This window comes from Xiphophorus couchianus, chromosome 1 (genome assembly GCF_001444195.1).
Source record: "Xiphophorus couchianus chromosome 1, X_couchianus-1.0, whole genome shotgun sequence".
Taxonomy (NCBI): domain Eukaryota; kingdom Metazoa; phylum Chordata; class Actinopteri; order Cyprinodontiformes; family Poeciliidae; genus Xiphophorus; species Xiphophorus couchianus.
The window spans coordinates 16,047,829-16,062,570 of record NC_040228.1 but is presented as its reverse complement, the minus strand read 5'-3'; the positions used below and the strand labels follow the sequence as shown (position 1 = coordinate 16,062,570).

Genomic DNA, 14,742 nt, shown 5'->3' with positions numbered 1-14,742 from the left:
TTGTAGGTACTGTGAAATCACAAGAAAAGACTTTCTTAATGATCCAAATGCTTGTGGTCCACAGCGAACCCCTGAAGCTTACAACTTGGCTGTCCATCATCGAGAGATTGGAAGCAATCAAGACATCAAAGGTGTCAAGGTAAACTCTGACTTCAACTCACTAAAGTCTTTTCATGTTTGCCAACCTGGTCTTCCACCTTGCTTAGGCCATGACTTATTTGAGGGTGTCGTATCCTATGATCTTGCACTATACTTGAAATATTTCGTTAAAACAAAGAAATGGTTTACATATTCCCAGTTCAACCGTAGAATCAAGCAATTCAAGTACAAAGGATCAGATGCTCTCACAAAGCCATGCCCTGTCAACTCTGAGGCAATCAGGCTTTCAGGTCAAGCTGTTCAAAACTGGAACTTGCTGAGATTGTTGCCAGTGATTATTGGTGACAAGATACAAAATCCACAAGATGATGTTTGGCAGACAACTCTCCAGCTCAAAGACATTGTGGATTTGATTTGTGCACAACAAATTTCTTTGCCACAGGTTGCCTTTCTCGAAATAATAATCCAAGAATATTTGGAATCAAGAAAATCTTTATTTCCTGAAACTTCACTTAAACCAAAACATCATTTCTTGCGGCACTATCCAGCCCTAATTTTGAAATTTGGACCGTTGATTAGGTTGTGGACAATGCGTTTTGAGAGTAAACATGTCTACTTTAAAAGATGTGCAAGGCATTTAAAAAATTTTAAAAACATATGCTTGACACTATCAGAAAGACACCGGATGTTTCAGGCTTACATCTCAGCTGGCCCTAGATGCAATCAGCTGCTGCTAGTCAAGGACAGTTGTGTTTTTTACTCAAGCCTCTACAGTGATGAAATAAAACATGCAGTAAAATACCTGGGATTTTCTGAAAAAGACACAAGTATTTCCACAGAGATCCAATATAAGGGAACAGTGTATAAAAAGGGGCATTTCTTGGTTTCAAAGAATGATGAGTATATGGAGTTTGGAGTGCTGGTTTTAATTCTGATTCAAAACGAAACTGATGTGTATTGTGTTATGGATGTACAAACAGCTGTCTATCATCCTGATTACCATCTGTATTCAGTGACAAAACAGACTTCAAGCACTTTGTGTATTAACATAAATGACTTGGTTGACTTTTACCCTTTGACCTCTTATCAGGTAAAAGGACAACAAGTTGTTCCTCTGAAACACAGTGTGTTTTCAAAATAAAAATGTCTTTATATACCATGATGGAAAGTCCACTTAAAACAGATATGTTGATGTGTACAAAAATAATAAAGAAAAAACAGGGAGAGAAGTTTGACTAAAAATTTAAGGATGTATATGACTAAAAAGTGTGAATCAGGCACGATATTTTGTTTGACACCAAGTATGAGTCTCTTTAATTTGTACATAGTTGAATACATGTTATATTACGGTGATCTTGTTTTTTTACCATTATTTTGTCTGATTTTATTCCAGAAATGGCTGAGCAAACATTTTTACGCAGCGCTATCAGTGAAGTGTTGCCCGATCTTGCAGAGGCTTCAAAAGACATTCTCGAGGAGACTTTACAGTCAATTGGAGTAGAAACGTATGATGACTTCCAGTTCATTGTTGAGGAAGACTTGCTGTCAGCATTAAGACCAATTCAAGCCAGAAAGGCACTTGCTGCTTGGAAATTCAGATGTAAGTAAAATTGTAGAAAAGCAAAAATCAGCCATTAAACACTGATATTCATATTCAGTTCTGATAACTTATTTGTTTTTTTGTGTTTTTGAAGGCCGGACCCCTGAAACCAGCAGGTCCTCAAGTAATGCAACACCAGATACCCCTCCATCACAGCAGTCTTTGTCCCCGCTAAGTGTGTCATCAAACTCCTCCAGCAGCAACCAGACATCTGCAGCAGACTGGGTGGACACCTTTGAGATACCATGGGAAAAGTTCTCAGAAGAACTGATGCAGGCATTAGAGAGAGGTAAACGGCCAAGTCCAAAAATGAGGAAGGAGATGGTCAGGATTGTGGTGTCTGAAATGATGCAAAAAAGTTCTTACTTGGGTAAAAGGAGTTCTACAGAGGTTGCAAAGAAGATGGTGGCAAAATATCCAAAATCTCTATAAGACGTTATCGATGGAGATGTCATTGGCCCTGGCTATCATTCACTCGTCAAACAACTTCAATATCGAATTGACAACGTGAAGCGATCTACAATGCCTAAAATAAGAAAGCGAAAGCGCTGCTCTGAAAACTCTGACACAGATGAAATTCCTCAGGAACAGAGAGCTGCAATTCAGGACACCTATGGGTGTATCAACTGGAATGTAAAATTCCTTCCTCTTGGAGAAACTGCTGAAGGTCAGCAACAGAAGAAGGACAAGCTCAAGATGATCTCTCTGCAGAAGGAGGCCAATCCAGAGGAGATGAAACAATTACTGAGGACAACTTTCTACTCACAGCGCAAAGATATTAACCAAGGGAAAAGCATTCAAGATGTCTTGGAAGCCTGGCCTGTTTTATTTCATGACATCGGGATGGCTGTACACTACAAGGAACTTACTGGACTTGGATTGAAGGAAACCTTCATGAGGAACATGGATATGAAGGGAAAAAGACTGCTGAACTACATGAACACTGTTTGTGTGAACAAAAACAAAAGGTTTTTCCAGGCTCAGACAAAGTTGAAGATGTTAAGGGGAGAACTGGAAGGTTACTCTGAAGATGTTAAAGAGCTGATGCTCCTACTTCTCTGCTACTTCAATGAAAATGAAGAAGCAATGTTCTTCTGTGTGGAGGACACATACCTAGCTGAAAAAGTACAGATGGAGAATGTCTCCTTGACTCCCACTATCATTGTGTGTGGTGAGTTCATTTTTGTTTTTCCGGTTTCTTTGACCTGTTGTCTTTTTTGTTGTCTTGTCCCCTTTCTTTGCCCTTTTGTCCATCTGGCATTTTGTTTAATATTGGTTTGTTTGTTTTTTTCAATTATTTTCTTATGCTTTTACTATACTAATATTTTTTTTTGTACTTTTTACTTAATTTGTTATTTTTCATATAAATGTCATTGTTTTGTTGTATCAGGAGTCTAAATTTATTTGTTCTTTCTCCTTAGGTCAATCCTGCTTCCATACTAAACGATTCATGCTGAGTGTGGATCAACAGATTGGAAACAACAACATCTCCTGTTTTATTTCTGCCCTCTGCATGATGTTTGGGAGCTATTATTGTTTTAACATACATTATCCATCGGGGCTGGCGTCTACACTGGAGTTTCTGCAGAGGTATGAGTTGTTTTTTTATTGGTAGGGAGTTAAATTTGACTTTTGACAACTTTTATATCTTGAATAAAATGTTTATTTCTTTGTGAAGCACATTTTGATGTAGTTTTCTGTGTGTCCTCTTTATCTTAAGGTGTTTCTTCTCAATCAACCCAGACAAGGGCAGTAAGGTGGAAGAAACCCGTAAACCCAGACTGCGTGTGAACCCCCGTGTACTCACCTTGATCCAGGAACTTTCGGATCATGAGTGGCGTGATGTTTGAGAAAGGACTAAAGTCAGTGAGTTATCAAGACAGAGATTTGTAAATGTGTGTTGCATCTCACACTGTCTTCTGAAGTTAAAAAAGTTGAAAAGACATATTTATATTTGTTCAGTGGCTGAATTTTGCTCCATGTCAGAAAGGAGAAATGAGAATTTCATTGAAAATATGTTTTCAATTAAAGTGTTTATTTGTTTCTAAAAAAAAATTTGAATTATCATTATAGATACAGTTTATATTGGGCTTCCTTGTGTTTTAAATTTGCATTTAACTGGTAAATGTTTGTTGAAATTTGATGTTTATAGATATTTGAAAATAGAATTGTTTCTAAAAAAGAAAAACTTTTGAAACAAACATTATTATTAAAATGTATACTGGAAATAGAAATTTATTGTATGTTATAATCTTCAAGCCCCCCCTCCAAAAAAAAGGGGGTGAAAGTTGGTTCTCATACTGTTTCTGATAAAGTTAAAAAGGTTGAAAAAATTTCTATCTATTCAGCAGGTGCATTTGCTTCATATGCTTCATGATGTTCAGAAAAGACAAATGAGAACTTCATTAAAAACAAATATTTCAAAGGCATGTAAGTGTATGTGTATTTTTTTAAGATTATCATAGATACAATTTATATTGGGCTTCCTTGTGTTTTAAAGTTTCCTTTAAGTGGGAAATGTTTGTTGAAATTTGATGCTTATAGATTTTTAAAAATATAATTATTAGTAAAAAGAAACAAATTTAGAGCAAATTTCTGTTTTTCAGAAAGTATTAATAAAATGTTTTAAATTGACATTTTAACAGTTTTAATCTGTTATTCAAAGGTATTTTGTCAGTAGGACTAAATGAAGTTTTTTTGTACAACAAACAAAAACTGGGTAAATCTTACTGGAAAAAAGTGTAAAATAACAGCATTATTATGATAATTCATCAGAAAAAGGTGGTTAAAATTACTTGATAAAACTGTTTTATTACAAAAATAACCCTTTTCAAATCACAGTAAAAATTTGTGCAAAACTATGGGAAAATCTGTTTATTTCACAATTTAACACTGTTGTAATTACTGTTTGGTCAGTAAAACAGTTTACATGTTCACTGTGTTTTCTACAGAATTATTCTGGCAACCACAGCTGCCAGGTTTTTTTTGTAAAAACAACAGAATTTTTTTTACAGTGTGGAGCTCTGTCATATTGAACACACCCACTGTCTGGAACTGGGTTACGTCTTACTAACAGGCCTGGAAACCATATGAAGCACAAGAGAAAGACAACACATACTGTGCGTTCTTTGTCTTTAGCAGACACATGACACATCTGACAGGATACATTTGCAAAGCATTAGGTCCTGAGGCAGATAGGAACACGAGGTGGCAAAACTCTAATCTTTCTTTGCTCTGAACATCTGTTATCTGTCGGAGGCTTGACAAGATTCACATAACACTTTTGTAAATTTCTCTCTTCTATGATTGTCATCAGTAATTCAACTTTTTTTTTACCTACCTTAATATGTATCATAAAAGGCTAGATGGTGAAGGAACTGCTTTTGAACATTAAAACAGCATAAAATTAATCCTGTTTAGTCCTTCATTGCCTGATCCTTAACATCACTTTAAAAAAGGTTAACTGTTTACATTTTTTGCTCCATATTTCTACAAAACCAAGAAGACTTTTAGCACCACTGAAAAACTTTTTGAGAAACCTGAACTTGGTTGTTGTCAAAGTATAATCCTATTATGAATGTGGGGGGGGGGAAATCTACCTTAAATATTTAATAATAGAGGGAGGAATCTGTTCCAATTAAAAATATTTTGCTGAAGAATTTTCTTATTTATGCTTTTTTCAGTTGATTAAATCAGTCATTTAATTAGCATCTAATTACCATTAATTTATTCTTCTTGTTTACTTTCATTATAAATATGAGGCTCTTTACTTTTAGCCAGTCATCAAAATGTAGTTCAGACTATGAATTCAGCCTTTTTTATAATCGCCTTTTCCATTTTACTGTCATTCTTGTGCCATGCATTTTTTTTCATTTGTAACTATGATAAAAAGCCATGATTTTTATCATAATCTGTTTCATACCATATTGTTATGATACAGTGACAGTTTTAACAAATATGTGAAAAACATTTTTTTTCTTAAAAGCCACATAATGAAGCTTTAGTGTATCTGCACCAATATTTTACATCTTAGATGATATTACAAAAAAAGCATTTACACATCATTACCAGATGTGCCAAAGAAATTGGAGTGTGCTAATGCTGTTGAACCTTAAAAGGGTAATCACTTGTTGTACTCAAGTGATAGATCCGTTCCAGATTTTAACATTTTCCTAATTAGCTTTTAGGATCATGTTTTACTATTTTTTTCTGATTTCAATATTTATGTAGGTGTATTGGTTAATGGCATAAATTGTTTTTCTTCCTTTTCCTGACTCCAACAACCACAACAGAAACCACTAGTACATAAAAATACCCCGACATATCCTATAGCCATGACAATGGAGACAATATCAATAACATCTTTGTTCAAGTTCAAGTTTATTTCTTAAAATGGTACCAAATGTATTAATGAACATTGACATGTAAATACATGAAATTATAGCCAAGTGGCTAATTTCACCGACACATTGGCAAGTTGATGTGAAAAATAGAGTCCAGTTGAAAATGCAGAAGAAAACAGAAGCACACTGGCTTCTAAACACACTGCAATTATATAATCACAGCACCTTTATCTATATTTGTAATTGTTTGTGTGTGTTGATGTATGTGGCACTGAAAGTTTCCTCAAGTGTTGTTCGTATGCCCGAGTGACGAATAGATATGCTTCACTGGCCCCATTAAAACGATCAGATTTACATTTCTGTAAATGTGAGAATCCAACCATAAACAGTACAAGTGTGAATTAGAGTATACATTCTCTTCAATCATTTCATTGGCTAATGATTTAGTGGCTCAGTCATTTTTTTAAATTGTATATTCATGTGAGTGTTGCTGAGTGTGTTTCAGAGCTGGGGAAGCTGTTCTTCATGTAGAGCCCTCATTGGTGCAATAAGACTAAGACAAACAACTATTGCAAAGCTGTTTGGATTTAGGAATCGCCTGCTGTAGAATCCTGAACATTGACTAAATATTACAAAATTTCTTCACATACTCTAAGACATCTGAGATGTATGATCAAAAGTGAAGTAGAAAAGGACATGAAGCTAAATAATGTGCGGATGTAACGGTGTGCAGCCACATTGACTTGTCTACTCTTTTTGAATCCTTTCAAACTATTTCAGAACATAATGTTCAAACACAGCTGCTCTCCATGTCAAGCTGTTTGTAATCTCTTTATCAATCACATTTTGCTGCTGGCACACACAGAGAACAGGGTGATGAAAGGCGGGGAAAGATGAGGGGGGGTGATGGAAAAGGAGTGTGAAAAAGAGAAGATTATCACTCTATCTGCATGGTGACTTTTACTTTTTCTCGCCAGAATATCCATGTAGGATTTGAATGCAGAAACAGATGAGCATGCGAGGGGTTTGACTATAATGTCACTCTGGTTATAGGAGAAATCTTATTTTATCAAAATTTCAATAAAATTTTGGATAAAATATGTATATAATCAGGATGCAGTAACATTTACATGAAGTAATAACTGTCACATGTATCAGTGCAGAGATTTGATCATCCACTATAGCAAGAGGACGAGACAAGAATGACCTTTTTTGAAACAAGACGGGGGCTCAGCATGCTGTGTGTGGGTGTCTGCATGTCTATGTGTTGTTTTGTGGGGGAGGCCTCTGACCATCAGTTAGCCGCCTGGTGCTGACAGTGCGCCGCAGCTGAACCACAGCAAAGCGATCTGGGACCTGCCCTGACATTTCCAACTTCATTCATTAATTCATGGTTGGCAGCTCTGGTGACATGGGCACTTAAACGAGCTACACACAGCTGACTCTGAATCCACTTGAAATGCACGGTTTGGGTTTTATGAAGCGATTTACAAAGGCAAGTAAATGTGAGCTCACTTTATTTTAAACTTCTAGCTGTGGACATGTGGCATCTCTCTACCGGATTATTTCCCTCTTAAATGAGACTTCAAATGTAGTGTCTCTATACTGACACAATAATGTAATGATGACAAAAGCCTTTATAGAGAGTAACGTGTTTTAGTTATGCCGTCGATCACTGTTGTATTCAGCTGCCCATGAGGTCGGCCGCAAACACATGACAAACTTTTACTTTTTTCTAGACTCTGGGTTTTGGAAATGGAATAAACTCCATTCTGCTCTCTAAATGCTCTGGGTAAAGCGTGACTTAAGTTCATGATTCACCATTTTCTCCTGATTACTTTTTACCAGATATCTTTGCCTGCAGTGCATTCACAGTGGTAGACTCTGGCAACTTTGTTGGAGATTCAGTTCCTCCAGCTAAGTGACGTTCCGAGGACAAATTTCAACCGCTGATTGGTCAGTTGCTGGCAAACCCACCTGATTGATTGACAGATGGCATCTTCATCAATTACACCAAGATTATGAGTAAATTGAGCTTGCATTTATTATGAGTGAAATTCAACAAATATTGGTTTACCTCCTATGTTTTCTAAGATTTTAGGTCATTTTGTCATCGGCACAAAGAAAGTCCACATTTTGTTGACAGTGTGATTTACACAAGGAGGCTCTATCCTAACATAACCCTTTCACCTACACAAAAATCAGATTTATGGCTTTTTAGTTCACCGGCTTAAAGTAGGTATCTCCATTTCACGAAGCCGATTTTGAAATAATGCAGTCATGACAAACAAAAGAAACTGGTTAAATATCTCCTTGTCCTTTGTGGGATATCCATCTTTTAGTATTCATACAGTTTTTCTTGCGGCTATCTGAATATGGGATGTATTATGAGCAGCTCGGTGTGTTTTGTGCATTTATCATTCTGATGTGCTGATATATACAACCCCTCTGCTCGCCAGGCCTCACACTTGCATGAATGTCTTTTTGTGAGGTGCTCAACAGATTTTTGAATCCAAAGCTGATTGTGGAGACAAGAGTCATAAATCTCTGTCCCCCTGGTTCCACATTGAGATGGGATATGCAGTGTAACCACAGGCCGCTGCATTATGTGTGTTTTACTGTGTGTAAATGGAAGTGCAATTCTGAGCTCAGAGTGGACAAAAATGAGTTTGATGTTTTTAGACAAGGCGCACTTATTTGTATAGCACATTTCTGCAACAGGCAATTCAAGGTGATAAAACACAAACAAGTAGTTTTTCAAATATCACTATTAAAACTCATCCTCATAAAATATTGGAACAAAGACTAGAATCAATCTGTGCTCCAGTAAGTAATCAAAGGAAAAACTTAACAAATCAGTTTTTTGTTCATTAGGTTTAGTAATAAAGTAAGTCAGCGTTTCAGCATTTTTGTAGATTTCAGCAAGTTTATTCCAGATTAGTGGAGCATAAAATGTGAAAAAAAAAAGCACTTCACAGATCACCTCTATCCTGCACCTTCACCAATCAGCTCCTCCAGATCTAGCTCTCCCACACTTTGAAAACACAAGCACAATTAATTTAGAGCTAATTTGGCCTCACTGACAAAATTATTTACAACAAAATATTCATACTGGACTGTGATATTGTTATATTATGGGTCATTTTATGCTTCATTCGTTACATGTCTCTAGTGTTGCTGTCTGAGGAATCCACACTACATTTGGTGCCAACTAATCTGAATTAGTTAAAACTAATTTCACCTCATTCCCAAATACCTAAACCTAGTTTCTCAACATTCACAATTCATACTGGACTGTGACATCATTGCATCATCTTATTGGTTTTATTTTTATACTTATACAGTTGTTTCATTAGTTTCATCATTCTCATCATTTTCTCAGTAGCTTAGTTGAGTGTAGTGAGTTTGTTGATTAAAGGTTGAAGGTTTTTTTTTTTTTAAATAAACTCTTCTAGTTCTATTAATAATTGTTCTAAGCAACTATTGATGGGTTTAAATAGGGAACCATTGTGGCTTGTCCACAAGCTGGAGTCCAGTTCCTCGCCACCTCCATGTGGCTTTTCGACTCTCCCTTTTTTATTGCACTTCTTACTTGTGGATCATTTCGCCTCAGGGATTTCTTACTATTAGACACAACCTTCACTTTAATGGGAGCAATGGAATCGGTCATGTCCAAAATCTTAGAATGAAAGTTATCTACCTTCTCATTTATTGAGTTTGTGAATAAAGGGTAGATGGAGGAATTAAGTTGATTAAAACTTTCAGCTGTGGTGCCATTTAGAAAACAATTTGTTATCATATCTCTTTGGCTCAGTGAATCAATGAAAAGGACACTTTTCAATATAACAGAAAAATAGCAAGAGAGGGTGATAGTAAGGTAAGAGATCAAGAGGAGCTGCTTCCTCCGCCACAGTCAGGCACAAGCTACAGTCACATCTATAAAAATAAAGTTTAACTGACTGGATTGTTTGTGTGTTCTTGTGGCACAAAGATGTCTAGATTTCCCTGAATACAATCTGTGGTGACTACTTCATCATAGCATGTCTGTACATGAAAAAAAATAGAGACAACACTAATAGATACATAAGCAGAATTAAGGTCATCTTCTTGTCAGATGAAAGATGTCTACCATCACTCTAGACACTAATGCATCCCTTCCGTGTGCTCTTCCACATGGTTAGCAAAGTAAAAAACAGCATGGTGAAGATATTACCTTGAATGAACAAAGTTATTAAGCAGTGCTCTCTGCACCATTAGGCAATTATCACTTTGGTCATCCATCATAAAAATAAAACTGTCCATCAGTGCACACTCCATAAGTGTGAAGGTGAGTGCCATAAATGATATGTACAGGGCTCTCAAATATAAAGTGGTTACAATACTGACAGCTTTCATGTTTTACATAAGAACGCATATGTGTGGTGAATCTACCAGAGCTTCTGCTACACTGTCATCTACATGTAAGAGCCTCTTTACAGTATGATTCCAGTGCAAATTCAGTCCCGCTATAACATGAAAATATAGAGCAGACCCATTAGGAGATTGTTTTTTTGTTTAAAGATGGTAAACTGTCTATAATACGAGGTGTATGTTGAGTACTTTGAAACAAGTAAGTGATAATCTGATAATTTATCAAAATCAAATAAGGGCAATTGAAGAATGAAGTGAAACTAACTGGGAGCAACAAAACAAATGAGATTGTGATCAAGTAAGCGAGTAAAAAAAGACATTTTAATCTGACAAAACAGCATAAAGCACAAAAGAAGAGATTAAAAGGTCCTGCATGACCAGGTCAGCGTGCTAAAATTAGCTCTCATTTGTCACTCTCAATCACCAAGAGGCTCTATTTGTTCTCAGCCTCTTGTAATCCGCCCCTTCTTGTCACAACCCTGCTCACCCCCTCTCAGCATCTAACACTAAAGGGTGCTTTCACACTGCAGTCTGAAATGACTGCAGTCCTATTTTTATTTTGCCCTTATGTGACCTGTATCTGGTCTTTTTACAATAGCCTTAAGGACACAGATCAGATTTTTACAAATTTGACTCAGAGCACTTGGATGTGTGATCCTAAATCCAAAACATATCTGTTCTTTTCAAATGTGACCAACGTCTTTACGGCCAGGTTGCATTCACCCGACCTGTATGTTATTGATAACTGACAAACGTCACTATTCTGTATCCTGATATGCTGAAGTGGTAAAAAAAGCATCAACCATGATCGGCAATAAAGAGAGTTAAGTTGTTAATGTGCAACTTTAACATTGTTCCACCACTATCATCCATGCTTACTTCTGCAGACACTGAGCATGCTCGCTGCGTGTGACATTATTACATCCTCTACTCCGTAGGAGGGACACTTTCAGATTGTATTAGATAGTTTTGTATCGCATATATTTGGAAATGTGAACGACCGGGCAAAAAAATCTAATTTCACAAAAAATCGGAAATGACCAGTAAGGCCTATTTTGTGATTAGTCCAAATTTTGTCCCACTGATGCCTTCTGTTCTTTTTTCATTGGCTTTCAATAGCATGTAAATTAAAATGAGATTTTCCAACTCATCAGTCATTATTTCCTCCTCTGACAAACTGATGATCGATCTGCCTCCATCGATTTGTTTACTATATTGTTGTAAACAACACCTATGCTAGAAAGCCGTGAGAAACTTTAAAAATCAACAGGTGTGGTTTCACAGGAGCTCGACACAGTGTCATATGAACCTTGAGGAGTATTTGCGAAAACTAACATCCTGAAACCATTTGACCAAGTGCTAACTATTGGATTTTGGCCTGATGACTAGCCCTTACGCTGTTTGAAAAATCACAGGAATAGAAACCTATTTAATCTGCAGCTTCTTTATTACTATAATTAACCAACTGCTGAGTTGTGCTTCTAATAAATTCTGAACATATTATAACTTTTGTATTAATTAAAATTAATTATGAATATATAATATGCAAAACCCAGCTGGATTAACGTTTTAAAATCAAAGGCTTTATCTATATTTTTTTTTATAGTTTTGCCTTTTCAGCTGTGTGGAACTGAGAAATTTGTAAAAAGTGTGGAAAGAAAAGGATCGAACACAAGGCAGCCTAAAAATAAAGTTATGATGTAAGGACTTGAACAACAGTGCTAACACAATAGCCACCACCGAGAAAAGGAGTGAACGTGGTGAAAATATCCAGCTCAAGTATGAGAAAGAAAAGGATTATTTATTTATTAAGGTTTGTCCAACGAGGAGTAATAGGTCAGGACAAATGTATCTTGAAGACCTCAAGCACTGTACCCAGGGATTTAAAAGCACTTTGCTGAGAGCCTCAACCAGTGTTGAATGACTACTTGTGGCAAAAAATATAGTAAAAAATGTTATATTCAGACAGCATTCAGTGTAATTTCTGCTCCACTTTTGCTCAGCGTTACTACTTGGAAGTGAACAAGCATGTTTTAGGACTTATGTTTTAAAGAAATGTATTATCAGAACCCTTTATTACAACCATGGAAGAGGAAGACTTGGAAACGGCAGCTATATCTTTATTTATCGAAAACGTAGTCATTGAAGTACAACAGATGTTTATTATTATTATTATTTCCAAAGAGAGGGAATATAAAAATAAAAACCATAGTCAAACTAAAAACAATTGACCTGAAAATCTATGATAGTGCTGCCTTTTTAATGTTGTTCTTGGTCGCCTTTATTGTTTGACGACCATCTAAATTAGAGATATTTGTGGCCACTCTGGCCTGGTTTCTGTGTTGACCATTTTGGGGGAAAATAGGAGTTCCTACTCTGTCCTTTATTGTGTTAACAACAAGCATCTCCATAGACAGCCGTACTATAATGCATTGAACCATGTATAGCATGAACATTATTGACTTAAGATTCAACACTTACAAAATGTGGCATCAAGTCTAGTATATAATCATCTCATGTAATTTTTTATTAGTTTATATGCATCCATAAAACCTCCAGGCTAGTGATACAGTCAGCAAAAGAAGCTTGGTAAGTTCAGCTTCATGGTAGGTGGCTGTTTTCATAGTGTGAACATTTTTCATTAATGCCCCTTGGATCACATAATGAGATAAAAGAAAATCAACCCGATCAGGCACACTTGTAACCATACACGAAAACTCATCTTCCTAAATCCCTGACAAAGATAAGAAAATTTGGAGACACATTCATGTTGTATAGGTTTATCTACAAGTGGGATAGATACATGGCTGTTAAACATATAACCAACTTACAGACACTCTGTTAAAAAAGGCATCAGATTGAAAAAGGGCATTGAGGGACCGAAATATCTTATTGTTGACTTCTTTGAACTTCCTTAATGACAGATATTTAGCAATGTAAGGGCAGACCTTCGCATTTTTATAACAATCTTTTGTTTTAAATTACATCAAGAAAGAAAAGCAAACAAATTATTTACCAGACATTCAGTCGCTGTGCATATTTGTTGGTTAAGGTTACAGGTAACTGAAAATTCAGACAAGCGTGACAAAAAAAAAAAAAACGCTTGACGAGAATAAGTGCAGACACAGAAGCAATGACTGGAAAGAAAAAAGCTCTGTTTCTACCTCTCAGATGCCAGCAGGTTACTGGATTAATTGGACAAGATTGTGTGTGTTAGTGTGTGAATGTGTCAGAAAAAGAAGGAAAGGAAAGAAAAGCATGAGCAGAGAATGAGAGAATAGACAAGAAACAGATGTGTAACTGGAGGTTTGGGTGTCTGTTTTAAATGTAGATCTTCAAATGTTTCGTTCAATTGTCTCTGGGACTTTAGGGACAATAAGTGTAATTTCCTGAACAACTACATTTTGTCTAATGTAAAATAAATGAAACAACACAATCTAATTTAAGTCATACAACAATACCTCAGGAAAAAAAAAATGCAACTGACTTATTTAATTTTAAATAATAAAAAAGTTCCCATATTGCTAATACTTTAATTTTGTACACTGAGACACAAAACAATGTAAAAATTTGCTTTCTCAATTAAAGCAAGAAAAAATGTGTGTTAGAACGTAATATCTACAGGAAAATGTATTTTTTTAAAAACACAGAAGTGATGATCCTTTGTCTTTCTTTTAAAATTGACCTTTAAACTAAGCAAATGAGAATAACCCAAAATACCTACAATGGAACTATATAAGGTCCAATTTTAACACTTTAAATAGTTCGGTAGGTTCTCTGCATACTTTCAGGATGAACAAGGGGCCATAGGAATATTATAAATAAAAACAGATTAACCATGTACGCCCTGAATTTAAAATGTCCGCCTGGATATTTTTGCTTATTTTAATTATACGCAGTTCTTAAAATGTCCTGTGAGTAAACATATTTACCCATTTATCCATAAATATCAACTAGAACTTTCAATATTTAGCAAGTTATTTTCGCAGTTTACAGTCTATTAAAAGAGTGCGGCTCAGATTAATTTCAGTCCCTGCTATGGTTGGGGTGAAATTACTGCAATAACCCGATATTGGCTGGAAAGTGCAACGTCTCCCCTTTTAGAAACCGTTGGATTTTTTCAGATGGCGCAAAGTGTGGAGAATTAGAGTTCTGCAGATTTGGCTGGATTGCCGGCATTCCGTTTAGGATTTAAAGATTAAAGATTTAAAGACGATAAAAGTTCCCTTACCATCCATCCATCCATCCATTGTCTGATGATCTTTGCAGGGTCATGGAGGGGCTGGTGCC

General features: G+C 35.9%; 1 long non-coding RNA gene across 1 annotated transcript; it reads left to right on the top strand.

Moving 5' to 3' along the window:
* Positions 1–3,127: 3,127 nt before the first annotated feature.
* Positions 3,128–4,142, top strand: LOC114142983 (uncharacterized). The gene is made up of 3 exons (XR_003595142.1): positions 3,128–3,289; positions 3,420–3,565; positions 4,048–4,142. It is a non-coding gene; the product is annotated as an uncharacterized LOC114142983 (long non-coding RNA).
* Positions 4,143–14,742: the final 10,600 nt, after the last annotated feature.